Here is a 27,771-nt window from a genome sequence, read left to right on the forward strand (position 1 = left end):
TTTTCTTTAGTAGTGATATTTCTAAAAAGGGAAATGCTTTCTGACTTTATTTATTCCCAGCATATTTAAGATATGGTAAAAAAGAAAAGTACTTACTAAAGGCCCTGACTGTGAAGATGTATGGTATGGAGCTAACACTGAGTGATTCCTGATGCTCTAGACTTTTGGGGGAATATATAATGTCCAATTAAGTATATTCAACAATAGTATGTGACAGAAAAATTATTGAGCCATCTGTGGCTTGTTTGCATTGTATATTTCCTCCTCATTCCACCAAAAAAAAAAAGAGGCTGATTTGTTGTTGTTGTTGTTGTTCTCTTGTCTCAGGGCAGAAAACTGAAGTCAACTGAAAAGTTTCTGCTTCAGGCTTCTGTTCTGAAAGCTGAAAGTCTTTTGGGCTTCCCTGATAGCTCAGCTGGTAAAGAATCTACCTGCAAGTCAGACATGACTGAGCAACTTCCACTTTTCTTTCACTCATCTCCCCAGAGGCTAGAAGCTGCTACCCCTGGGAGTGGCAAGAAGGAATAGCAAGAGTGCTCCAAAAGTCACAACTTTCTGAGGTTTTCCTTTCGTGTAATATATTAACATGATTGTTTTAAGAAAAGTATGAAAAGGTGCTTCACTGTGCAGGTGAAATATGCCATGAAAGTGATATTGGTCAGATATCAAAGCCAGGGAGAAAACAGTCTCGGAGAAGAGCCTCTCAGGTTTGTCAGATCACCCTCCCCTGCCCACCAGGCTGCAGAGGCTCCACTGGGTGCTCAGTGCTGCTGAAAGCCTCAGCCCAGTGCCTGCCCTGGTGTTAGAGCTTGGCCAGGCCACTGAGCAGAGTTGAAAGAAATCAAATGGGACCCAGGCATTTCTATGGAGAGCACTGGCCTGGTAAGCAGCTGAGGCACTGCCTGTGAGCAGCCACAGGGCCTAGGTACTGAGCATCTCAGTAGCAGTTAGAACACTGATGATAAAATCCCTGCTCATATGTTCTATTTTTTATTTTTTTTTAATTTATTTTAGTTGGAGGCTAATTACTTTACAATATTGTAGTGGTTTTTGCCATACATTGACATGAACCAGCCATGGGTGTACATGTGTTCCCCATCCTGAACCCCCCTCCCACGTCCCTCCCCATCCCATCCCTCCGAGTCATCCCAGTGCACCAGCCCTGAGCACCCTATCTCATGCATCAAACCTGGACTGGCAATCTGTTTCATATATGATAATAAAAATCCCTGCTCGTATGTTCTAAACCAGGCAAGAACCCTCCCACTTTGAACCCTGGTAGTCTGGGAGGTATGCCTACACATTTTACCACCATCTCCTTATGAGGCATCACATATGACTAACCCTGGTTATCTTCCTTAGGAGGGATTGGGGTTCGTTTTACTGGGGAGTCATGTTAATATATTACATGAAAGGAAAACCTCAGAAAGTTGTGACTTTTGGAGCACTCTTGCTATTTCTTCTTGCCACTCCCAGGGGTAGCAGCTTCTAGCCTCTGGGGAGATGAGTGAAAGAAAAGTGGAAGTTGCTCAGTCATGTCTGACTTGCAGGTGGATTCTTTACTAGCTGAGCCACAAGGGAAGCCCAAGAATACTGGAGTGGGTACCTTCTCCAGCAGATCTTCCCTACCCAGGAATTGAACCGGGGTCTTCTGCATTGCAGGTGGATTTATTATGGACTCTTAATGTAACTAGAGATTATCATACTAGTGAAGTCAAAAAGAGAAAGACAAATACCATATGATATCATTTATATGTGGAATCTAAAATATGACACAAATGAATCTACCTATGAAACAGAATCACAGAAATAGAGAACAGGCTGGTGGTAGCCAAGGGGGAGTGGGCTGAGGGAGGAATAGAGTGAGAGGTTGGGGTTAGCAGAGGTAACCTTTTATATATAGAATGGATAGATAGCAAGATCCTATTGCATAGCGCAGAGAACCATATTCAATATTCTATGATAATCCATAATGGAAAAGAATTTTTTAAAAAGAGTGTAGTATATGTATAACTGAATCACTTTGCTGTATAGCAGTGATTAACACAACATTGTAAATCCATTATACTTCAATTAAAAAATATTTTGGTGGAAAAAACTAAGGTTAAATAAAGACATTCTCAGAAAAAAAAAAAAAAAGATTCTCTATATATCCAAAATAGTGAGACTGATTAACCCTAGACCAGAGGCCAAAGGCAAGTACAGTTTACAACTGTCAGATGTTTGAGATACTGGTGATAAACTGTGTGCTTAGAGAATCTAAATTATATTGTTAAATGATTAATTTGAGAACATTTGATGGTTACTCACTTCTCAAGCATTTACATGAACTCATCATGTGCTAAGTACTATGCAAAATGTTACTCCTAACAAATTTGGAAAACTCAGCAGTGGCCACAGGACTGGAAAAGGTCAGTTTTCATTCCAGTCCCAAAGAAAGGCAATGCCAAATAATACTCAAACTACCGTACAATTGCACTCATCTCACATGCTAGTAAAGTAATGCTCAAAATTCTCCAAGCCAGGCCTCAGCAATATGTGAACCATGAACTTCCTGATGTTCAAACTGGTTTTAGAAAAGGCAGAGGAACCAGAGATCAAATTGCCAACATCTGCTGGATCATGGAAAAAGCAAGAGAGTTCCAGAAAAGCATCTATTTCTGCTTTATTGACTATGCCAAAGCCTTTGACTGTGTGGATCACAATAAACTGTGGAAAATTCTGAAAGAGATGGGCATACGAGACCACCTGATCTGCCTCTTGAGAAATTTGTATGCAGGTCAGGAAGCAACAGTTAGAACTGGACATGGAACAACAGACTGGTTCCAAACAGGAAAAGGAGTTTGTCAAGGCTGTATATTGTCACCCTGCTTATTTAACTTATATGCAGAGTACATCATGAGAAACGCTGGACTGGAAGAAACACAAGCTGGAATCAAGATTGCCGGGAGAAATATCAATAACCTCAGATATGCAGATGACACCACCCTTATGGCAGAAAGTGAAGAGGAACTGAAAAGCCTCTTGATGAAAGTGAAAGTGGAGAGTGAAAAACTTGGCTTAAAGCTCAACATTCAGAAAGCAAAGATCATGGCATCTGGTCCCACCACTTTATGGGAAATAGATGTGGAAACAGTGTCAGACTTTATTTTGGGGGGCTCCAAAATCACTGCAGATGGTGACTGCAGCCATGAAATTAAAAGACGCTTACTCCTTGGAAGGAAAGTTATGACCAACCTAGATAGCATATTCAAAAGCAGAGACATTACTTTGCCAACAAAGGTCTGTCTAGTCAAGGCTATGGTTTTTCCTGTGGTCATGTATGGATGCGAGAGTTGGACTGTGAAGAAAGCTGAGTGCCGAAGAATTGATGCTTTTCAACTGTGGTGTTGGAGAAGACTCTTGAGAGTCCCTTGGACTACAAGGAGATCCAACCAGTCCATTCTGAAGGAGATCAGCCCTGGGATTTCTTTGGAAGGAATGATGCTAAAGCTGAAACTCCAGTACTTTGGCCACCTCATGCAAAGAGTTGACTCATTGGAAAAGACTCTAATGCTGGGAGGGATTGGGGGCATGAGGAAAAGGGGACGACAGAGGATGAGATGTCTGGATGGCATCACTGACTCGATGGACGTGAATCTGAGTGAACTCCGGGAGTTGGTGATGGACAGGGAGGCCTGGCGTGCTGTGATTCATGGGGTCGCAAAAAGTCAGACACGACTGAGCAACTGAACTGAACTGAACAGTATGGGAAAAAAAAATTTCTGTTCCTGCCCTCAAAATGTTCCCCATCTAATTCAGGAATCAGATGAAAATTCAACATAACCTAGAAAATGCTTTAGAGTGGTATGCATATATTTCCACGGGGACCTTATTAGGAGCAAGAGGGCCAAAGATGGTCTAATTCACTGAGTTTGGGAGCCTAAAAATGAGTTCCTGGGTTTTATTTCAGCCAAACTGGAAGCAATATACCTTTCCTTCTTGTTTCAGTTTCAGTCTTTTTTGGAATTTTCTCAGCAAAACTGGTCTTTCTCTAGATTAAGAGTTCATGAGGCTTTTAATGGGTTTTAAAGAATTAGTGAGGAGAAGGCAATGGCAACCCACTCCAGTACTCTTGCCTGGAAAATCCCATGGACGGAGGGGCCTGGTGGGCTGCAGTCCATGGGGTCGCTAGGAGTCGGACACGACTGAGCGACTTCACTTTCACTTTTCACTTTCATGCATTGGAGAAGGAAATGGCAACCCACTCCAGTGTTCTTGCCTGGAGAATCCCAGGGACGGGGGAGCCTGGTGGACTGCCGTCTATGGGGTTGCACAGAGTCGGACACGACTGAAGCGACTTAGCAGCAGCAGCAGCAGCAAAGAAATAGTGAAACAGAAAGGAGATTTGTCACTTGGTGCTCCTTCTAAATAGCTTGAAAATTGTCTCTGGAAAAAAACTGTCAGATTTTGTTCTGAAGAAATTGTTTCATACCACACAAGTGTAGAGTGACACAGATACCACTCTACTTCATCAGGTAACAAATTAGTCATCATCACTGCAGTTCTTTCCTGTTGATATATATTTTAGATGTAAACTTCTATTATGATTATGAGCATCAATCCTTAGTATATGGCCTGGTTTAGGTAGGAAAGCATCAAAAAATAAATAAAATAGGAGAAAATGTTTCCTTGGGTTTCATCCCAAATATAATGGACACCAAAACATAGTCCTTCTTATACAGTGAGTTTCTTGCTTAGTAGAAGCATAAAACTAGCAAAATCAAAGGAATAATTGGCATCAGTCTACCTTGGGAACATCTGATCCAGAATGGATTGTTTTCATGAGAAGATAAGTCAACTCAAAGGAAAAAAAAAAAAGAAGAACCAAAGAAATTTATTCTAACTCAATAACACAGACTTAGAGCATCCTGAAATAATGCTTTTCTCATGAACACGCAAAAGAAGCCTTGAAACTGGGCAGATCTTGGAGTGATCTGCCCTAAAGCATCAAGTGGATATGTAGTCTGAGAAGAAAAAAATACTGAAGCCTTTGATGAGAAGTATTGTCCTAACAAGAATCACCAGATTTTCTTGTTCAAAAAGGTCTCGGGGGACTCTGAGGCCCTTCAGCATGCAAATGTATATGTGGACGGTTCCTACAGAGCCAACTCCTCATTTTCCTATTACATCCAGATGTCCATTTGGAAAGCCCTCTCAGAAGCATCAGATGCTTAGGACAACTTTGAAATAATATAAATTTTCTTTGCCAAGCCAAACTTTGGAAGAAAAATGTTGGTGCCATAGATAGAGATGGACACACTGCTGTTTCACAAAGCCTCAGCTTTCCTATGTTGCTGAAAAACACTCCACACATCAGATTGACCTCTTGTTTTCTCCATCCATGTGATGCAAACAATAATTCTGAAATAAGTTATGTCTGCTTCAACTTTGAGTCAGGACCCTGAACCATGCCCTCACAATAGGATTTGTCAAGAAATTAAAGGCTGAACAACTTAATGCTCAAATGCAGTGTCTTTCACCTAACACGTTTCAGTGCACACTCCTTGTACTGAGCTTGTTAGAAAATAAAATAAGGCTCCTGTTCTCCAGAAACTACCATCTAATTTAACAGGATATAAATATGTATGTCAAATTTAGAGCAACATTAAATAATAAAGAGAAAAATCTCTAAAAAAAAAAAAAAGAAAGAAATTAAAGGCTGAAGTTCACTGGCTTTCTAAAGTACAAGTTTTGAAGCAATTGATTAACTTCAGGCAGAAGTCTTTACCTTTCTTAAGTGACTAGCAAAGCACAGTCTCAGACTGATTTGACACAGAAGAGCTCATTTATTATTTGAGCGACTTGATTAACATCTGTGGTCATCTGAATGAGCCATAACTCTTGACTCAGTGTCCAGCAGACACCATTATAAATGCTGAAAAAATTCAAGTCTCCTGAACAGGCTACCATTGTGGAAGAGCTGTGTGGAGAAAGACACATGTGTTCCTTGTATGTTGGAGAAAGGGCAATAGGGAGCCAGAGTTAAGAGTGAAAAAGCTTTGCTGTCTCTTGCGCAGGTACAAATGGGTAAAGAAACCCTTGAAGAATATTTATGTTGGATGACCTTAAAATCAAAATGTATGGTCCTGATTATTTCCTTAATGACCAAGACAACATTTATGATTCAGACACTGACAAAGTCGACCTCATTGAATTGAAGACAAAATAATCTTGCATGAATTCAACACAAAGTGTTTTAGAGAATTTGGTATTCCTTGACACAAGCCTAACCTGTGAAAACTCTAACTCTTTTGCCAGCAAGTATCATTGCAAGTTAGAATTTACTACTTTTATCACCACAAAATGAAAGTCTAAACTGATGGTATGTGATAGATATTTGCATTATCACATTAAAAAAGCCATGCTCTATATTCAACTTGTTCTAACAAAACTTAGGCAATCTTCGTATGAAAGTCATTTCTGATCTAAATTATGTTTTACTTATATTTGCACATTTTGACTTACTAAGAAATTTTAGGAAGTGGCTATTAATTTTTGCATGCAAAATGAGATTAAGAGATCATAAGTCTTTTATTGTTTTAACATTTTAACTATGTGAAAGATGTTTGCAATGCAGCAAACTAGATTGTAGACAGAAAACAGATGTAATGTGTTTACATACATTTTTCTGAAGGCTTTCATCAGATTCTTAAAGACTACCCACTCATTCACACATACCCCTTAAAAGGATTAAAAATCACTGACCTAATTAAATATGTATTTTCTGATGGGTTCTGAATTGGTAGAAGGAACAGACCCAAATTCATATTTGGTAGCTTGCTGCAATAAATTTTACATTTTTTAAATCAACAGTCCATGGACCTGGGTTACAATGAAGTTCTTTTTTTAAGTTTAAATAGACTGAATTTTTTAAGTTATTGTTTCTTTTCCCTCATGGTCCTCAAAGACCATGTTTGTGTCTTTGAGGTACAAGGCAATACTAGCAGTCCTAATCCTAAAATACTTGGGGTATTTATTAGGGATCTTATCACAACAAAACATACTTAAAATAATTAGCTCTGAAACCAAACATTAGAGCATCATAATATATTGCCCTTCAGTTTTTCAGAAGGCTTATAGCTGAATAAGGAAAAAGGAAGACTTGAAGGAAATAGAGACAATAAAGTCAAACACAGAAAAGACATCACTCAGGACAACTTTCCCAAGGGACTGAGTTTGTGGACACATAGACGGGGGCATGCCGTGTAGCTGTGTGTGTGTGTGTGTGTGTGTGTGTGTGTGTGTAGAAGCATGTGAAATGAGCAAACAGCAGTGATTTCTTCCAGCCAAATGCATATCTTTGAAAGTGGAGAGTCAGCCCTGGTGATGTTAATGGAGTGGAACATAAATATTGGCAAGCTGGTTGTCAAATAGAGGCTTTTAAATGTTGGAATTTTTCAAGGAAAATGTTAACTGCAGTTAAAGGGCCAAAGTAGTCTTAACCCAATCTCAGAATCTAGAATTTCACTTGAAGTTCTAAATAGCCAGGACTCTTATGCTAAATTTAGCCTTCCCAGCTCTGCAATTGGCATTTTGGAATGTTTGGTCCACGACGATAAAGCATCACACTTGCTGAATACAGGGTTAGAAGGGGACTAGCAGACGCAACCAATTAATATATCAGCCTCCCAAGCAACCCGGGACCAGAGGCGAGGGTGTGAGCCAATAATGAACTTTTCTGCCACATTTCAAATGACGAATGAACTCACCCCTGGCCAGATCTCCCAACCCCACACACCCAGCAAGTCTTTACTTCTTACTACTTTTCCGGATTAAACCCATCCCAAGAACCAGCCTAATTTCTACCTTCTTATTAAGGCTTTCTTTCCCAACTCCCCATAACCACATCAAACTCTATCTTCTCTAAATTCTTTTATATCCTTCACTCTCAATTTCACTCACTTACTAACCCAGGTTGCTATCTTTTCTATAATAACAGCTAACATGTGCCTAAATTTTCACTATGTACCAAGTACTGTGCTAAATGCTTTACAAGAATGACTTCATTTAATCCTCACAGCAGACCTGTGATGTTGTTATTATCATTTACAAAAGTGAAATGTATGCATGAGGACAGTAAGGCTTAGAGAGGTAAAGCAACTTTTCCAGGGTCCATGACTAATAAATAGGGCACGAGGCAATCAACCAGGTTGTCCTGCTCAAACAACACCCCCTTAGTGGCAAAATGTACAGTGTTGATGTCTAATATGCGTATACCATCTATCCAGCTAGATTCTAAGCTCTTCAGAGCACCTGTACAGCCTTTCCTTCTTGTCACCCTCAGACATCCATCGTCAGTCAATATTTATTGAGGGAGTTAATGAATTAATAAGTGAATAAAAATCAATGCTGCAAAACCCAAGAAATATTAATTGATTTGGACTTCCAAACAGCATGCAGAATCAGGAAAAAATGTTCCTGTCACTGCACACTGCATTGGCTATAGGAAGTAAATAAATTGCTGACTTGCTGCCCTTGGGCTTAGCATGGAGTTACAGCCAGGAATAGTTCTCTGTGAACAACCTTGATGGCCCTCAGCTTTGTCCCTGGAAACCATCCAGCCTCCCAGGTCTATCCTGATCATTAAGATACACAAAGTTCACTGGGAGAGCAGGAATCAGTACAGGGCCCAAGGCCACTTCCTTAGACCTAGCACTGCCCACATGCACAGCACACACACACACACACAGAATGATGACCCCACTAGTTCATTGCAATAAATGTTTTTTGAGAATGTAGCCCAGAGATTCACAAACTTGGCTGCACATCACAATCATCTGTGAGATTTTAAAAATTTCCAGCATCTGGGCCCCACCCCAAACCCATTGACTCAGAGCCTAGGCACTGGGGTGCATTAACACCTGGGAATTGGGATTCATTAGCCCATGGGAATGAATGTGCACTGTGGTAAAGAACCACTAACACCCATTCTAGGTGTATGTGCCAACAGCTGAGTCACAGAAATGTGGGTGTGAAAAGGGAAGTTTGTGGAATAGCAAGAGTCACAAAAGTAATTGTAATAAAAATACATGAAAAAGTAACTGAAGTTACAGCGCTCAGACAGCAATATGGGAGCCCAGAGGAGGAGTACCTATTCTCACTGGGAAATGTTGGGAGGCAGGAGTAGAGGATACAGATGAATGCAAAAGGTGTGTTTTATATAATGAGGTGCTAGATCAGGCAGAGGGGATCAGGCATCATGCTTTCCTGGAAGAGAAGGTTAGACCTTCATCACTTCTGATAACTTCCCTCTGCACATTCCCAAATGCCTCCAATCCCTTGTGGCAGCTAAGACTGCCTCTCAGGGGCCCCCGAGTCCCTCCAAGCCCCTTTGAATCTCATAAACACAATGGAAAAGGCAATTATTAAATATTGGTCCTTGGGACTGAACATCAGATGTAAAACTTCTTAGAACTTTTCACCAGTGGTTAATGGGGATTGAGAGATTTTACCCTAAACTTGTTCATCTCTAAAATATGTATAATTGTCTATAATTTGCCAGTGATTGTGAAGATTCATGTATTCATTCAAGAAACATTTATTAAAATATTAATTCATAATTAATTTTCCTGCCCTCTTCCCTATTGGCCTATTCCCAGTAGACTCCATTACCTGAAGAGAGTAGGTTTCAGCACTATGTATTCCTGGGTAAGCTTGGGTCCCAGTTCTGCTGCTGCTAAAACCATCTGGCCTTGTACAAATAGCACTCTCTAATGAGTCTCAGTTTCCCATTTGTGAAATAAGGCATACTAGTAATTATTATGATTACAATCTTTAGTCATGATATAACATAGCTGACTTTATGTCAAAGTGTTGCTATTATGACAAAATAAGGTATGTAAAAATAAGTAAAGTATCCAAAGACTTTAACATGTCAAACACATAATAAACATACAAAAAAATGCAAGTAGAAAAAAAAAAGTAACATTTATTGAGCTCCTACTGCATTTCAGTCATGGTGCTAGGTGCAGAGATACAATGATGAACAATTGCATACCCAGACCTTGTTCTTACAGACTTCATAGTCTAGTATGGAAGATGGACATAGAGGAAGTAATCACACAATTCATGTGATTGCTTTCAGAGACCAGTCCTATAAGGGATACTTGTTAACCTAAATGCCATGAGAACATCTAACAGGGAAACCCAACCTAGTCTAGGGAGTCAGGAAGCATTGCTGGTAAGTAACTCTTAGGCAGAGATCTGAAAGATGTCTAAGAGTAAACTAGATAAAGAAGCAAGAGGAGAGGATGTGGAGAGAAGGGAACCGTTCTACACTGTTGCTGGGAATATAAGTTGGTGTGGCCACTGTGGAGAACAGGATGGAGGTTCCTTAAAAAACTAAAAATAGAACTACCATATGACCCTGCAGTCCCATTCCTGGGCTTTTATTTAGAGAAAATCAGGTCTGAAAGGATACATGCACCCCAATGTTCATTGAAAATATCTGGAGGAACAAGCAAATTTGGCCTTGGAGTAAAAAATGAAGCAGGGCAAAGGCTAATAGAGTTTTGCCAGGAGAACACACTTGTTATAGCAAACACCCTCTTCCAATGACACAAGAGACAACTCTATACATGGACATCACCAGATGGTCAATATCAAAATCAGATTAATTATATTCTTTGCAGCCAAAGATGGAGAAGCTCTACACAGTCAGCAAAAACAAGACCAGGAGCTGACTGTGGCTCAGATCATGAACTCCTTATTGCCAAATTCAGACTTAAATTGAAGAAAGTAATGAAAACCACTAGACCATTCAGGTATGACATAAATCGAATCCCTTAGGATTATACAGTGGAAATGACAAATAGATTCAAGGGATCAGATCTGATAGACAGAGTGCCTGAAGGACTATGGATGGGGGTTCATGACATTGTACAGGAGGCAGTGATCAAGACCATCCCCAAGAAAAAGAAATGCAAAAAGGCAAAATGATAGTCTATGGAGGCCTTACAAATAGTTGAGAAAAGAAGAGAAGTGAAAGGCAAGGGAGAATAGGAAAGATATACCCATTTGACTGCAGAGTTCCAAAGAATAGCAAGGAGAGATAAGAAAGCTTTCCTCAGTGAACAATGCAAAGAAATAGAAGAAAACAATAGACTGGAATTCATAAGCAGAATACATCATGCAAAATGCCAGGCTGGATGAAGCACAAGCTGGAATCAAGATTGCCAGGAGAAATATTAATAACCTCAGATATGCAGATGATACCACCCTTATGGCAGAAATGAAGAGGAACTAAAGAGCCTCTTGATGAAAGTGAAAGAGGAGAGTGAAAAAGTTGGCTTAAAGCTCAACATTCAGAAAACGAAGATCATGGCAACCGGTCCCGTCACTTTATGGCAAATAGATGGGGAAACAATGGAAACAGTGAGAGACTTTATTTTGAGGGCCTCAAAAATCACTACAGATGGTGATTGCAGCCATGAAATTAAAAGATACTTGCTCCTTGGAAGAAAAGTTATGGCCAACCTAGATAGCATATTAAAAAGCAGAGACATTACTTTGCCAACAAAGGTCCATCTTGTCAAAGCTATGGGTTTTCAGTAGTCATGTATGCATGTGGAGGTGGACTGTAAAGAAAGCTGAGTGCTGAAGAATTGATTCTTTTGAACTGTGGTGTTGGAGAAGACTCCTGAGAGTCCCTTGGACTGCAAGGAGATCCAACCAGTCCATCCTAAAGGAAATCAGTCCTGAATATTCATTGAAAACACTGATGTTGTAGCTGAAACTCCAATTCTTTGGCCACCTGATGTGAAGAACTGACTCATTGGAAAAGACCCTGATGCTGGGGAAGATTAAAGGCAGGAGGAGAAGGGGACGACAGAGGATAAGATGGTTGGATGGCATCACCAACTCAATGGACATGAGTTTGAGTGAGCTTCAGGAATTGGTGATGAACCTGCTCTGAACTGAGGGATGCCTGGTGTGCTGTAGTCCATGGGGTCACAAAGAGTCGGACACAACTGAGTGACCGAACTGAACTGATGATGCTGCAATCCCATTCCTGGGCTTATATCCAGAGAGAAGCTTTGTCTGAAAGGATACATGCAGCCCAATGTTCATTGAAGCACTGTTTACAATAGCCAAGGTGTGGAAGCCATCTAAATGTCTATCAATAGAGGAATGGATATTGAAGATGTGGTACATTTATACCATGGATTACTCAGCCATTTAAAAGAATGAAATAATGCATTTGCAGCAACATTGATGGACCTAGAGATTGGTCATACTGAGTAAATTAAGTTGGAGAAGTAGAAATATCAAATGACATCCCTTACATGCAGAATCTATAAAGAAATGATGCAAATGAACTTATATACAAAACAGAAACGGACTCACAGACTTTGAGAGTGAACTTGTCACTGGAGGGGAAGGGGGTGGGGGAAAAGAGATAGGGAGTTTGACATGTACACACTGCTATATTTAAAATAGATAACCAACAAGGTCCTACTGTATCGGCTCAATATTCTGTGGCAACCTGGATGGGAGGGGAGTGTGTGGGAGAAAGAATACATATACATATATGACTGTGTCACTCTGTGCACCCAAAACTATCACAACATTGTTAATCGGCTATATACCGATATAAAATAAAAAGTTAAAAAAGAAAGAAAGAGAATCCAGCAGAGGGAATCCTCGGCAAAAGCCCTGTAGCACAAGTGAACCCCCTGCAGAGATTAATCAAAAGCAGGTCGTTGTGGGCAGAGCACAAAGAACAAGGACAAGAGTATGGCAAAACCAATGCAATATTGTAAAGTAAAAATAAATAAATAAAACTGAGATTAAAAAAAAAAGAATGTACTTTAGGTCAACTGAAAAACTGGAACACATACAGTAGATTTAAGGATTATATGACTGTAATTTTATGAAGTTGACAAGAGCACCACAATTATATAAGAGAATATCCTATTTTTAGGAAATACACATCAAAATGTTTGGGGGTAAAGGGCCATGATGCATTCAACTCAAGTGGTTCAGGAAAATTGTGTGTACACATGGGGAGGGAAAGAAAGAGAGCACAGTGATAAATAAAAGGTATGTGGATGTATTTGTATTTGTATCTGTATATTTTGGGGTAAATTCAAAATTCTTTCTAAATAAAATTTAGAAAACTAAAAAAAAAAAAAAAATAGCGGGCAACACAAACTGGAAAGAGAGTCGGACCCCTGCCAGCAACACCCTAATCCCAGCAGCAGCAGGAGGCTCTCAGCCTGTGACAAGATCAGATATAAAACTTGAGAAGCCCCTTGGCTACTGTGTGGGGAATGTACTGGAGGGATACAAGCAGATATAGATGGACCGGCTAGTTTGTTATTATAGTCCAGACCAGAGGTGACCAAGTTTGGTTTTAAACATACAGATTCAAGAAACCAAGTGTAGAAGAGAAGTGAATATGAGACAGTCTATTGCACATAACTGGCTGCTATTTAATTAATGTTATATAGACATTCAGCTATATAGAAACATGGCTACTATTTGGAAAGGGAAGACTAAGTAGATCTCTTCTACACATAACCTAGATCAGTGAGCCAATTCCACCTTCCTCTGACCATCATTTTGAGCGAGGCCATCCACCAGCTTAAGGAAGTTGAGCCAGGAACCCCATAAACCCTTAAAAGAGTCCTTGGTAAACAGCAAGGTGACTCTTAAGAAAACAAGGAAACAAGCCACATTTCCAACCCCGGGACAGGTGCAGAGATGCTGCCCTCACGCCCAAAAGGAAGAAATATTCTACACCTGTGTCTCTATTTCTGCTTTGCAAGTTCATCTGTACTGTTTTTCCAGATTCCACATATTCAAACAATATTATACAATATTTGTTTTTCTCTTTCTGACTTCACTCTGTATGACAGTATATAGGTCTATCCATTTCTCTGCAAATTACACTGTTTCATTCCTGTTTATGAAACTCACAGATACCAAAGGGGGAAAGGAAGTGGGATGAATTGGAAGACTGGGATTGACATATATACACTATGTATAAAATAGATAACTAATGAGAACCTACTGTTATTGCACAGGGAACTCAGTGCTCTGTGGTGACCTAAATGGGAAGGAAATCTTAAAAGAGGAGATGTATGTATGTATGTATGTATGTGTGTGTGTATATATATATATATGTATGTATGTATGTATATATGTATACTTTGCCATAGAGCAGAAACTAACAGAATGTTGTAAGGCAACCATACTCTTTTAAATTTTTTAAATAAATAAAAAAAGTTTGAGTTTATCTACTGACCTGAATCTGTCATAAATAAGGGCACAGCTTTTTTATTTGAAATCAAAATGGAAGTTCTACTTGTAAAATTCAGGGATTTACCAAATTTCAGTTACCTGAAGCCTCCCATAATTACCCATCATAATCACTTCACATTCTTCAATATTTGGGAAAATCATGTTGCTGTATATCTTTTTTTCTCCCTGAGCTTTAATTATAGTAAAACACTATCAATTAATCAAAAAAAAAAAAAAGAAGAAGAAGGGGAACTTCCCTGGTGGTCCAGTGGTTGAGAATCTGCATGCCAATGTAGGGGACAAGGATTCAAGCCCTGGTCTGGGAAGAGCCCACATGCTGTAGGACAACTAAGGCGTGCTCCACAAGAGAAGCCACTGCGATGAAAAACCTTTGAGCAGCAACAAAGACCCAGCACATTCAAAAATTAATTAATTTAAAAAAATTTTTTTTAATTTTTTTAAAAGAGGAAGAAATTTTCCTCCATGTAACTGGACTTATAGTTCCAAATCTACTAAGGGATAACAAATTCCAAGTTAAAACAAGTTGATTGTTGTGGTACATATACACAATGGAATATCACTCAGCTATAAAAAAAGAACACATTTGAGTCATTTCTAATGAGGTGCATGAAACTGGAGCCTATTATACAGAGTGAAGAAAGTCAGAAAGAAAAACACCAATATAGTATATTAAGGCATATATATCGAATTTAGAAAGACGGTAATGACGACACCATATGCCAGACAGCAAAAGAGACACAGATGTGAAGAGCAGACTTTTGGACTCTGGAAGAAGGTGAGGGTGGAATGATTTGAGAGAATAGCATTGAAACATGTATATTACCATATATGAAATAGATGACCAGTCCAAGTTCGATGCATAAAACAGGGCACTCAAAGCCAGTGCACTGGGACAACCCAGAGGGATGGGGTGGGGAGACAGGTGGGGGTGGGGGGTTGGGGATGGGGGGACACACGTACACCCATGACTAATTCATGTCAATGTATGGCACATTGACCACCACAAAAACCACCACAATATTGTAAAGTAATTAGCCTCCAATTAAAATAATTAATTAAAAAAATAAAATAAAATGCATTGATTGGTCCTGGCTGAAGTAGATGAAGTTAGAGGCCACCATTTCTGGTCCAGGAGGAATTTGGTCAGGAAGCTAATTAATCAAGGTTCCTAAAATCATAATCTAGACAAACTGCAATCAGAGAGCCATGTCCCAGAAGGGGTAACCAGGAATGCAGTTCCCTTACAAACTGGCCATCTTTTCGTAACAAACTTTACCTTCTTGGGAAGGTGATTCCATAAGTTTGTGGATGGAGGCACCCACATACCACAGGGGGTTCACTGCACAGGAGATGTCAGCAGAGGAAGATAGAGAGCCCAGAGGCTCCTGATACAGTCACCATGGCAACCAACCCAAATCTGGTCCATTTTATTCACAGACAAAAAACCCAGGTTCAGTGAACACTGTAGGGAGGTAAGAGCAGCTTAGATTAACCAGGCTATCTTCTGGCCCCAAGCAATCTGCAGGATAAGACCTTGCAATAGGCAAAGGTCTTCACTGTGACAAAGCGGAGGATTTGTTAAGCTCTTTGGATCTCTTTGGGCCCATTTAACTTCTAGTGTGGGATTAAAAAATTACTCTTCCCCAGGCAGGAGGCCTGAAGTTTCACATGAACTCGGTTTAAAGTGGTAATGGTCACATCACAATAAACAGTCTTCCAGAGCCATTCTCTTCCTCATCATCTGAAAGGTCAAGTGACAGTACAATCGGCACTTTCTCATCTCTGGATTACCAGGCAAGCAAATGGGCCATGTTTTATAACTGGAAAATATGTCCTGAAACTGCTTTGAGTGTTAACGTGTAATTTACATGTATGGTTTTCCATTTTTTTCCCTGGAAATGAGAACAAACAAGGTCTCTGAGAACTGAACTAGGAGAAGCAACAAAAGTCTTTTTCAAGGAAATATCATTCATTCATTCATTTAATTTGTATTTATTGAAATCCCACTCTGTGCCATAGGACAACAGAGATGACTAAGCAAGGACTCTGCTTACAGTTTAATGAGGGAAAACAACTTGAGTATAAGTAAAGATTTAAATGTGTTAGAACTGTGTAAAGTAAACTGCAATGGCTCAAACAAAACAGAAGGTAAATCTTGCTCATGAAATAGTCCAGGGCAGATGACCCTCCACTATACTGACATGAGAGTCCACCATCTCCGACTCATGGCAGCCATGACACTCTGTTTGCTCTCATGAGAGGGTTCATGGGTCAGAACCAGATGTGGCACACATCCACTCACATCCATTGGAGAGAATTAAACCATATGTCAACACCTACCTGTAAAGAATTCAGGAAATACAGTGCACCTGGGCACCCATGTGCTGTGCTACAGTCCTGTTGCCAAGGAAGAATGAGAGAGCAGAATCTGGAAAAAAAAAACTAGTCCCCTCTGACAATGACAAAGAGGTACCATGTTTTCCAGAAACATAAAAGAGAAATACTAATTATAAAACTATGAAGTATCATTTTCCCCTATTAAATTGCCGAAAATAAAGAAAAAATAATAATAGTGAATAATAATAGTGATTATTGTTGGCAAGGGTCCAAAAGAAAAAGACACAACTCCAGAAAGCAGCAATCAGTACAATCTTTCTGGAAGTCAGTTTGGAAGTGTTCATGTAGCAGGTATTTTTAAAGTCACAACAATAAGGGAAGTCAGGTGAATAGTACTATAATACTCTTCATTTATCCTTATTTTAACCTAGCTTCGGAGCCCCCACTTTCCCTCAGTAGGGGAAAATTACACCCGTCAATTCAAGATACCAGTGACCTCCAATTTAAAACTCAACACTTTGGTGGTAAAATTCATCAAATTCAGGATTCCCTCCACAGGTGACCTCCGTAAACTGGAAACAAATTCCTCTCTAAAGGCTTCAGAAGAAGCACAGCCCTACCAATACCTTGATTTTAGACTTCTGCCCTCCAGTTCAGTTCAGTCGCTCAGTCGTGTCCAACTCTTTGCGACCCCATGAATCGCAGCACGCCAGGCCTCCCTATCCATCACCAACTCCCAGATTTCACCCAGACTCACGTCCATCGAGTTGGTGATGCCATCCAGCCATCTCATCCTCTGTCATCCCCTTCTCCTCCTGCCCCCAATCCCTCCCAGCATCAGTCTTTTCCAATGAGTCAACTCTTCGCATGAGGTGGCCAAAGGACTGGAGTTTCAGCTTTAGCATCATTCCTTCCAAAGAACACCCAGGACTGATCTCCCTTAGAATGGACTGGTTGGATCTCCTTGCAGTCCAAGGGACTCTCAAGAGTCTTCTCCAACACCACAGTTCAAAAGCATCAATTCTTCGGCGCTCAGCCTTCTTCACAGTCCAACTCTCACATCCATACATGACTACTGGAAAAACAATAGCTTAGAGTAGACGGACCTTTGTTGGCAAAGTAATATCTCTGCTTTTGAACATGCTATCTAGGCTGGTCATAACTTTCCTTCCAAGGAGTAAGCGTCTTTTAATTTCATGGCTACAATCACCATCTGCACTGATTTTGGAGCCCAAAAAAATAAAGTCTGACACTGTTTCCACTGTTTCCCCATCTATTTGCCATGAAGTGATGGGACCAGATGCCATGATCTTAGTTTTCTGAATGTTGAACTTTAAGCCATCCAGAACTCAGTAAATTTGTAGGGTTGGGTTTTTTTGTTTGGTTGGTTGGTTGGTTGGTTGGTTGGGCTTTTTGGCTGTACTGGGTCTTCATTGCAACACCAGGCTCGTCATTGTGGGCAGATGGGCTTTCTCTAGTTGCAGTATGCAGACTTCTTTTGTTACAGAACATGGGCTCTAGAGCTCACAGGCTGAGTTGTTGTGGCATGCCAACTTAGTTGCCCTGTGGCAAGTGGGATATTAGTTCCCCAACCAGAGATCAAACCCAGGTCCCCTGCATTGGAAGGCAGATTCTCAACCACTAGATCACCAGGGAAGTCCCAATTTGTGTTGTTTTAAACCACCAAGTTTTTTATTGCAGAGTCATTAGGAATTTATGGCCTTTTCCTTTGCTTCACAATGCCCTCTCACTCAGTACAATGGTTGTATTGGACAGACTGACCTGCTGTAGAAATGTGGAGCCAGGAATAGGCAATGTGGCCCAAGGTAATCTGGGAGATATTCCCAGGCACAGCCTGCACCAGGCCTGTCAGATCTGAATTATCTGAGTTAGGGAGCAGACATGCAGACCACAAAAGGAGACTGCATAACCAAGACAGGAAGGCAGGAGTTATGGGATTTATGGGTTATGGTAGATAAAGATAACTGGCCCAACCAGAGCAGTGGCCACCTGATGTGAAAGCCAACTCACTGGAAAATACTCTGATGCTGTGAAAGATTGAAGACAGGAGAAGGAGGGGACAGAGATTATTGGATGGCATCATCGACTCTATGGACATGAGTTTGAGCAAACTCCAGGAGATAGTGAAGGACATGCTGCAGTCCATGGGGTCCCAAAGAGTTCGACACGACTTAGCTACTGAACAACAACAAGGTAAAGACAACTGGCCCGACCAGAGCGGTGACTCAAGAGGGTTCCATTCTAATGAAAAAACTCTGAAAGCTGGCACCTTCAGGGTATTCCCAATGCTTTGTGATTAATGCCTAGAAAAACAGGGTCCCTGCTGCCTGCTGATGGCCAGTGTCAGCAGCAGAATCCTGAGTGGGAAATCAACAGTCTCCTCACTGTGATGTGTGAGCACCTCTTCCTTTGGAGAGAACCTCTGGTCCTCCCATGCTTTGCTCTCTCAACCATGAAAGTCGATCAACCTCTTGGGCTGCATTTAACTCTGTTTTTTAAAAAAGACTTGGAGCCCACAGATACCTAATGACAAACAGCAGGCCCTGGGGAAATCCTGAGGGTTTCTTGAAGCTCTTGGGGGCTATTCTAGAAATAGATGTGAGTGGTTTGGACACTTACAAGACCTGACCACAGCCTGGAAAGCCTGGATCCATCTCTTAGGCTGCAATTCTACATAAAGCTGATATTGATGAGGAGTAATGGTGGGGACAGGCAGGGAGGTGGTATTTTAGGAAGTCTGATCTGTGAGTAAACAAAAGAGAAGAAATCAAAGATATGGAGAACCAGGAGAGAAGCAGTGACTGGGGAAATGTGGAGTAAGTGGCTTGAACAGGAAGCAGAAGCCATGATATCAACAACATCTCCAAACATTTGTTGTATAAGCAATTATACAAAAGGCTCGACTTTGGCCTATTAACACTGCCAGTAGGGTGCCTTGATCAGTAGGCTCACTGGGATGGAGATGGGACTCCAAATTCTCCATCCTTCTCTGTAATTATACATATGAAACAACTAAATGTAGCTCAGATTAATGGTATAATCATTGATTAAGATATTTAACAAGGGACTTCCCTGGGTCCAGTGGCTAAGACTTCACATTCCCAGCGCAGGGGACCGAGCTTCCATTCCTGATCAGGGAGCTAGATCCCACATGCCACAACCAAAGATCCCATATGCTACAACTAAGATCAGAACAGTCAAATACTTTTTTTTATAATTTTTTAAAGATATTTAACAAATCAATTCCAATGTCTCCTGATGCATTTCTGGGTCATCCTTGCCGTTAACTACAGCAGGACCCTTGGCACTGTGATAAGAAGGACTGAAGGTCAGAGCAGGCAGAGATCCAGATGTGTCCAATGGATACTGAAGAACAAGCAGGACCCAGAGATCAGAATAGGCACAGATCAGAATCGCAGGTGATCAGACAGAAGCAATATACAGCCAGCAAGATCATAAGGAGACATTCTAAACTAACCCGAGGATTCTTACACACTTCCTATTGGGAATAGACCAAGAAATGGCAACCCACTCCAGTGTTCTTGGCTGGAGAATCCCAGGGATGGGGGAGCCTGGTGGGCTGCCGTCTATTGGGTAGCACAGAGTCGGACACGACTGAAGTGACTTAGCAGCAGCAGGTTATGAGCAGCTCAGGGTTCTAAGGTTTACCAGGTAAGTGACCACACCTGAGGAAGTGGTAGTGTGGCCACACTGCAGAGGAGATATCATCACAGTCCCTTTCTAATTCACTTCATATTTTATCATGGAATCAAGACCCATCAAGGCCTGGGAAGCATGGCTGAGGATTCAGAACATAGGACATCAAAGCCCGCTCTGAGCCAGGCTCTGCAGCTGCCGATGACTTCTCTGAATTCCAGACTTCTTTCTCAGCCATGAGTTTGAACTATCAGAAAGACGGAGAAGTGTCTCCTCTCTAGTTTCTTCTCATTCTTCTTCTCTATCATTTAGCTGAAGCAGAGAAAGAAGTAAAATCATGCCACTTAAGTGTGAAAATTCCTTGACTCATACTATTCTTCAATGAAAGTTGCTTTCTCCTAGAGACATCTGCCCTCTAGTTAGGTGTTTCCAGCAGTAGCTGCTGGCTAGATATTATTTGAAATTTACATCCTTTGTCACCCATGCAACCTGCACATTTTAAGCTGTTTCTGACATAAACTGCTCCAGAAGTCTTTTGTAAAAAATCTGTATCTCTTGCCATGGAATATTTTATCCCAATATTTAAATATGGATTTTGCGGTATAGATGCAAAGTGACCTGTTCATGGGGACACGTCCTTGGAGTTCACAAGGAAGAAGAAAGGGCAACCCCCAGGGATTAAAAGGCACACATCTGGGAGCACCAACAAGCTCCATCTCTCACTGAAGGCAGACATAGAGGTTTTGAAGAAGTTTGGATGTGACTTGGATGGGCTTCACTGGTGGTTCAGATGGTAAAGAATCTGCATGCAATGTGGGAGACCTGGATTCAATACCTGGATTGTGAAAATCCCCTGGAGAAGGGAATGGCTACCCACTTCACTATTCTTGTCTGGAGAATCCCATGGACAGAGGAGCCTGGTGGGCTATAGTCTATGGGGTTGTAAAGAGTCAGACACGACTGAGTGACTAATACTTTCACATTCTTTCTGAGAAGAGAACCCTGGAGGAAGTGAATTACCATTCACTGGTATAGCTGGGTGAGGCAGCAGACTCAACCAGTGAAGCCACCATTTACAGGGCATCCAGGATCTGGAAAAAGGCAAAGCATGGGACACATTGAGGAGAAGGGTGGGGAGGTGGGGTGTTAAGATTATAGTACATAAACATTGATCAGGACAGACATGCTCTGTAGCAGGACCCAAGGGAGAAAAGGAAACCAAGGGTTCAGACAAAGTAGGCTCAAGAGGCTGGGAAGGGGCAAGCAGCCTTGAAGGAAAGTATTCAGAATCCTCCAGGGAAACTTAGATAGCCGGGGTGAGGGTAATAGTTTGGGCAAAGGTGGGAGGTGGGAAAAAAGGACAAAAACTTAGAAAAGAGACAAACCTGGTTCTAAGATCCAACTCCACCACCAAGTTGCTAACACTGAACATTCATTTAGCTTCTCTGAGCCAGTTTCCACATCTGCAAAAAGTACAAAGCATAATGGAAGTGATTCATATAAAGCACTTAGCACAGTATCTGATATCTAAGTGCTCAATAAACGTTTGCTAGTTTTGTCCTAATTGCCATTATCATCACTATACATATTGTTATAAACATTATTAGAGAGCAGGCCCATGTCTAATTCCAGCTCTTTCTCTAGTGCTGAGCCCAGAGTCTCGCAAATAGCATTCTTTCAGTAAATGTGTGAAATGACAGAGACTGACTTTGTAGCCATACAGTACGTGGAGTCATACAGGAGCCTGGACTTGGAAGGCCATAATTCTTGGTTTGCTGCTCCCTTGTGGACATCTTAACATTCTTAATATTTTTTAACAAGGGGCTTCACATTTTCACTTATACAGAGCCCCACAAATTATGTGACCAGTCCTAAATGAAGATATGTATATAAGGAAGATGTAAGGAGGAAACTAAAGCATGCATAATTTGGGGAGATAAGAAACCTGCAAAAAGGCTATAAGATCTATAGTGGGGGTACAGGAGGGATAGGTTGGGAGTTTGAGGTTAGCAAATGCAAACTATTACACACAGAATGGATAATTACTGTACAGAACAGGTAACTACATTCAATATCCTATGATAAACTATAATGGAAAAGAATACAAAAAAGAACATACACATATAAGTTACTGAATCACTTTTCTGTACATCAGAAATGAATACAACATTGTAAATCAACAATGTCAGTAAAAAAAAATTATAAATAAAATGTGTTAAACAAACAACAACAACAAAAGAACTGTGGTGCACCAGGTATTTCCAAGAATCCAAAGGTCTTGAGTGGAACCAACAATGGTTCATTTGTTGAGTTTTCATCATTTCCCACATTTGCAACATATGGGAAGGACTTAACCCAAAAATGTCTCAGACCTAATCTGTTCTTGATATTGTTCTTGACCAACAATATTTCCAGTGTTTCAGTTCAGTTCAGTTCAGTCACTCAGTCGTGTCCAACTCTTTGCAATCCCATGAATTGCAGCACGCCAGGCCTCCCTGTCCATCACCAACTCCCAGAGTCCACCCAAACCCATGTCCATCGAGTCGATGATGCCATCCAGTCATCTCATCCTCTGTCATCCCCTTCTCCTCCTGCCCCCAATCCCTCCCAGCATCAGAGTCTTTTCCAATGAGTCAACTCTTTGCATGAGGTGGCCAAAGTACTGGAGTTACAGCTTTAGCATCAGTCCTTCCAATGAACACCCAGGACTGATTTCCTTTAGAATGGACTGGTTGGATCTCCTTGCAGTCCAAGGGACTCTTAAGAGTCTTCTCAGTCTTCACAGTTGAAAAGCATCAATTCTTCGGCACTCAGCTTTCTTCACAGTCCAACTCTCACATCCATACATGACCATTGGAAAAACCATAGCTTTAACTAGACAGACCTTTGTTGGCAAAGTAATATCGCTACTTTTGAATATGCTATCTAGGTTGGTCATAACTTTCCTTCCAAGGAGTAAGCGTCTTTTAATTTCATGGCTGCAGTCACCATCTGCAGTGATGTTGGAGCCCAGAAAAATAAAGTCTGACACTGTTTCCCCATCTATTTCCCATGAAGTGATGGGATCAGATGCCATGATCTTCGTTTTCTGAATGTTGAACTTTAAGCCAACTTTTTCACTCTCCTCTTTCACTTTTATCAAGAGGCTTTTTTAGTTCCTCTTCACTTTCTGCCATAAGGGTGGTGTCATCTGCATATCTGAGGTTATTGATATTTCTCCCAGCAATCTTGATTCCAGCTTGTGCTTCTTCCAGCCCAGCGTTTCTCATGATGTACTCTGCATAGAAGTTAAATAAGCAGGGTGACAATACACAGTCTTGACATACTCCTTTTCCTATTTGGAACCAGTCTGTTGTTCCATGTCCAGTTCTAATTGCTGCTTCCTGACCTGCATATAGGTTTCTCAAGAGGCAGGTCAGATGGTCTGGTATTCCCATCCCTTTCAGAATTTTCCACAGTTTACTGTGATCCACACAGTCAAAGGCTTTGGCATAGTCAATAAAGCAGAAATAGATGTTCCAGAGTTTACCAGTTCTTAATTCTGAAAGACCAAAGTAGGAGGAAAGAAAAGTTAATTCAGTCCCAATATTTTCTGGGTACTCTCTCTTGATTTTACTTTCTATTATATAGAGTAAGAAATGACAAACAAATGACACAATACATACGATTTCACAATCACAAGTCAATGTCTTAAAACCACTTTCTCCTGCCCAAGCAAATGACCCCAAGCCAACACAGCTCACGCTTTACCAGGCAGCCTTCTATGGCATTGCTGAGACTGGTTGCCTCAGGCCACACCATTCCATCCTTGCCGAGGTCAGCAGGTGCAACATCACAAATCAGTCACTTCCAGCTTCCCAGTTCTGTCCATCATTCTGTCTCACTAGGTGCCAAGGGGCAAACCATGCTCACTTTTTACAATGACATGGATGGCTTTTTTTTTTAATCCAAGACCATTTTAGCCTTTTAGAACAAGTTCTTTCTTTGAATGTGTCCAGTGTTAGAGCAATCATCTACTCTCTGGATCTCTATACCAGTGGAGACCTGTGGCATGTCCTATGCCAGGCACAGGGGACCCTGGGGGTGACACTATTCCTGTTCTCACAGAGCTCAGGGATGAGCTAGAACAACCCACGATTACACGGGTTCGAGACCCTAACTCAGCTAGGGGTAAGAGAAAACATCCCAGATGATGGGACAACTGAGCAGCATTTGGAAGAACAAGCAGAAGGAAGAAGAATTCTGGGAAAACACCAGCAGCACATCAAGGTCTATACAGGGAGAACTTGGCTTGTTCTTGGAGTTCATTTCCTTCACTCAGTACTTCTGGTGTGTAGGGAGCAAGAGGAAAGGGTAGACAGGAACTCCTGGGCCAGGCTAAATCTGATCCTAATCAGGGAGTGGAAGAAAACCATCAGAGCATTTTGTTTCATCTTTTTTTAAACCTGATTAGATTTGCTATGCACAGAAACCTGACCCCCTTCAGGTTGAGGGGTGGGAGGTGCTGAGGAGGTGGAAAACGAACAGCTCTGGAGCCCTGGTTTCTAAGTTTGCTGTTCTTTGCTACCAGTTTGGAGGGGCTTGACATAGCCTGAAATGAGTAGCAAGAGGAATGGAAAGACAGAGCTAGGTGTTCACATGCGATTATTAGGACGATTTGCTCAGCTAGGTTGATGTGACCATCGCCTCCACTCCCTGTGAAAACTTCTGTAAATGTTCCATTATTCCTCAAGGCTTTCAGAGTAAGGTTGATTTTGGGGAGTGACTATGACAACATGTCAAGTTTCATGGCACAGGCAGGGCTTATCAACAGTGATCCAGGGGAGATCAGTTACTTTCAGGCCACAGAAAGATCTCTCAGGTGAGAGTCTGGAGGATGGAGTGGAGCTGAAGGGCGTCTGACATTGGAAGTGAGAAAACCAGAAAGGAGACTCTTCCAATAGTCTTGTGAAAATACCCAAGGCAGTGGATACAGATCCCTCAGGTGACAGCCTGGAAGATGGAGTGCAGCTTAAGGGAGTCTGACATTGGAAGTGAGAAAACCAGAAAGGAGACTCCTGCAATTGTCCTGTAAAAAGACTCAAAGCAGTGGGCACAGAATAGGAAGAAGGCACAGAATGGAACACAACCCAGGAAGTGGAATTCATAGGCTCTTGCTGCTAACTGCAGGTGAGAGAGGGCGAGGAACCAAGGAGGCATCTGGGCTGAAAAAGCCCAGAAGACAGAGCTTCCCCCGCAGAGACAAGGGACATAACATGGGGCAGATGGGAAACAGTCTTACTTGGGATTGAGTGATTTCACATTATCAATGGGACATTCAAGTGAGTACGTGCAGCAGGCTACTGGGTATACAGACGGGGCTAGAGATAGCCACCATCCTCTCTCACCTGGATTCCTGTGCTGGCCTCCAAATGGATCCGCTGTTTTTGCCTTTGATCTCTTCTGGCATCTTCTTTCTTAGTAGAGCAGCCAGTGTGATATCATCAAACATAAGCCAGAAAATAGCACTTCTCTGCTCAAAGCCTCGAGAGAGTTCCCATCACCTTGAGCTTCGGCCATAGAAGCTGCCTGGGACCAATGAGGCTCCAGCCTTTTGACTTTTCTTCTCAGCGCCATTCCAGCCACTCTGCCTCCTCACTGCTCCTTTCCAGGGCCTTTGCAGACATGTGGGAGTTGAGGGATTTCCCTCTTGTGGGGGAAGGAGGTGGAGTCATCTTCTGAGAGTATTTTGGGGGATAACAGTTATGGGAAAAGAGGGGTCTGGGACAACTGCTGGAAATGGGGTAGGGGTTGGGGGTCGCTGTGGGATCAATCCCAGCTTCTGCTAAATGGTAAACAAATACCAAGAGCACAGCAAACAGTCTCCCCTCAGAGCAGATCATGAAGACACACAGCATGGACTGCTTTTACATTCTCTAAATCAAATTACCCCACAGTATAAGAAACCACTCATCACCCACAAGTACTCAGGCCAAAACCAAGAAAAAGGGTATAAACTTGAGCATCAGAAATTTTAAGCTGACTACAAAAGCTATTGATATGTGTACTACACATATTCTAGGTAGCCTTAAGACTCAAGAAATAAAATTTTGGTTCAGGATTAGGCACATGCCTGCCTTGAAATAATAATACATAAATTATATTTATATCAATCAATATTATGTGTTTAACAATATAAAAATTAGAAATGAGAAAACCAGAATGGACACTCCTGTGATTGTCCTATGAAAAGGAAAATTAATATATTGTCCTTTTACATAAAAATATATTAACATTATATTTTTCTATTTATAGAGCAACTTTTACAGCTTTAAAGCTTAATTTTTACAACAATGCTGAGAAACACTGGAACAAATATTAATACCCTAGGTAGATGGGGAAACTCAGGCCTCACTCAGCTGAGTTGCTGAAGGTCACTGAGAGGAGGCCAGAATCCAGACACAGCCTGTTTAGCCACTACTTTCCATCATCCCATGGGTTGCTCTGTCAGACTGACCCTGAAGTTTGTTCTTTTATAAATGAGGAGGTGTTCTTATGACAAAGAATATGAGGCCAACTGGCCATAAGGAAGGAATTGACTTGGGGCGGTGCTGTGACAGATGAGACAGTGATGTCCGTAAGGTGATGCTAACACAGGAGGCCACAGCATCTCTGCCCAGCAGGGGATGCACAGGAGAGGTGCCCAGAGACTGCAGCCAGGGCCCCCTGAAGGTGTCTGATCCCCAGCTTAGGCCTGAGGCTTAGCCACCCAGGGACTTTTTTAATGTATCTTCGAGCTCTCACAAGCCTTCCCAGATGTAGCAGTGATGAAATCTCACACATTTGTTCCCCAGCACGGAAATGTGTTTATGTTCTCAAAGTGAAGGTTTGTAATGGGTTTTGCTCACGGGAATGATTATTTTAGTGCTGACTTTTAAAAAGGCAATTGATAACAAGTTTACCCAGCCAAAAGAGCTCTGGCAATTATCTGCAAATTCAGACTCTGTGAAGAGCCAAACCAGATCATTTAAGACCCCCTGAATCCATTCTGGGGCCAAGATTATCCCAATTGACAAGCTAAAAATGAGATAATTTATGCTAAAATGGTGCTTATGAAATCAAGATGCTACTCTGGATGACGGCTGCTGGGAACTGCCACAGTCCCTTCTTCCCTTGTTTTGCTCTTTCCCTCCCCTGTTTACTTTCCCACTTGAGGTAGTAGAGGAGGGGGGTGGGGTGGGGGTGGAAGGTTTTAGCCCTAGAGCTTCCTGAGATAGTTTTTAAACTTTTCATGCAAAGCCTTGAACAATCTGTAGAGAATACAAAGGTCTCCAATGATAGGGTTTGTTGCTGTTGTTTGTTTTTAATCACAGCTCTGAGCAGACCCTGGATCGTAGAGAAACCCTATTGATAAAAAGAAAGACAAGTCCTGAGATTGCTTATCTCTGCCAAGCTCTTCAGTTCATCTAC

The sequence above is a fragment of the Bubalus kerabau genome, chromosome 2, assembly GCF_029407905.1.
Source record: "Bubalus kerabau isolate K-KA32 ecotype Philippines breed swamp buffalo chromosome 2, PCC_UOA_SB_1v2, whole genome shotgun sequence".
In the NCBI taxonomy this organism is placed as follows: Eukaryota; Metazoa; Chordata; class Mammalia; order Artiodactyla; family Bovidae; genus Bubalus; species Bubalus kerabau.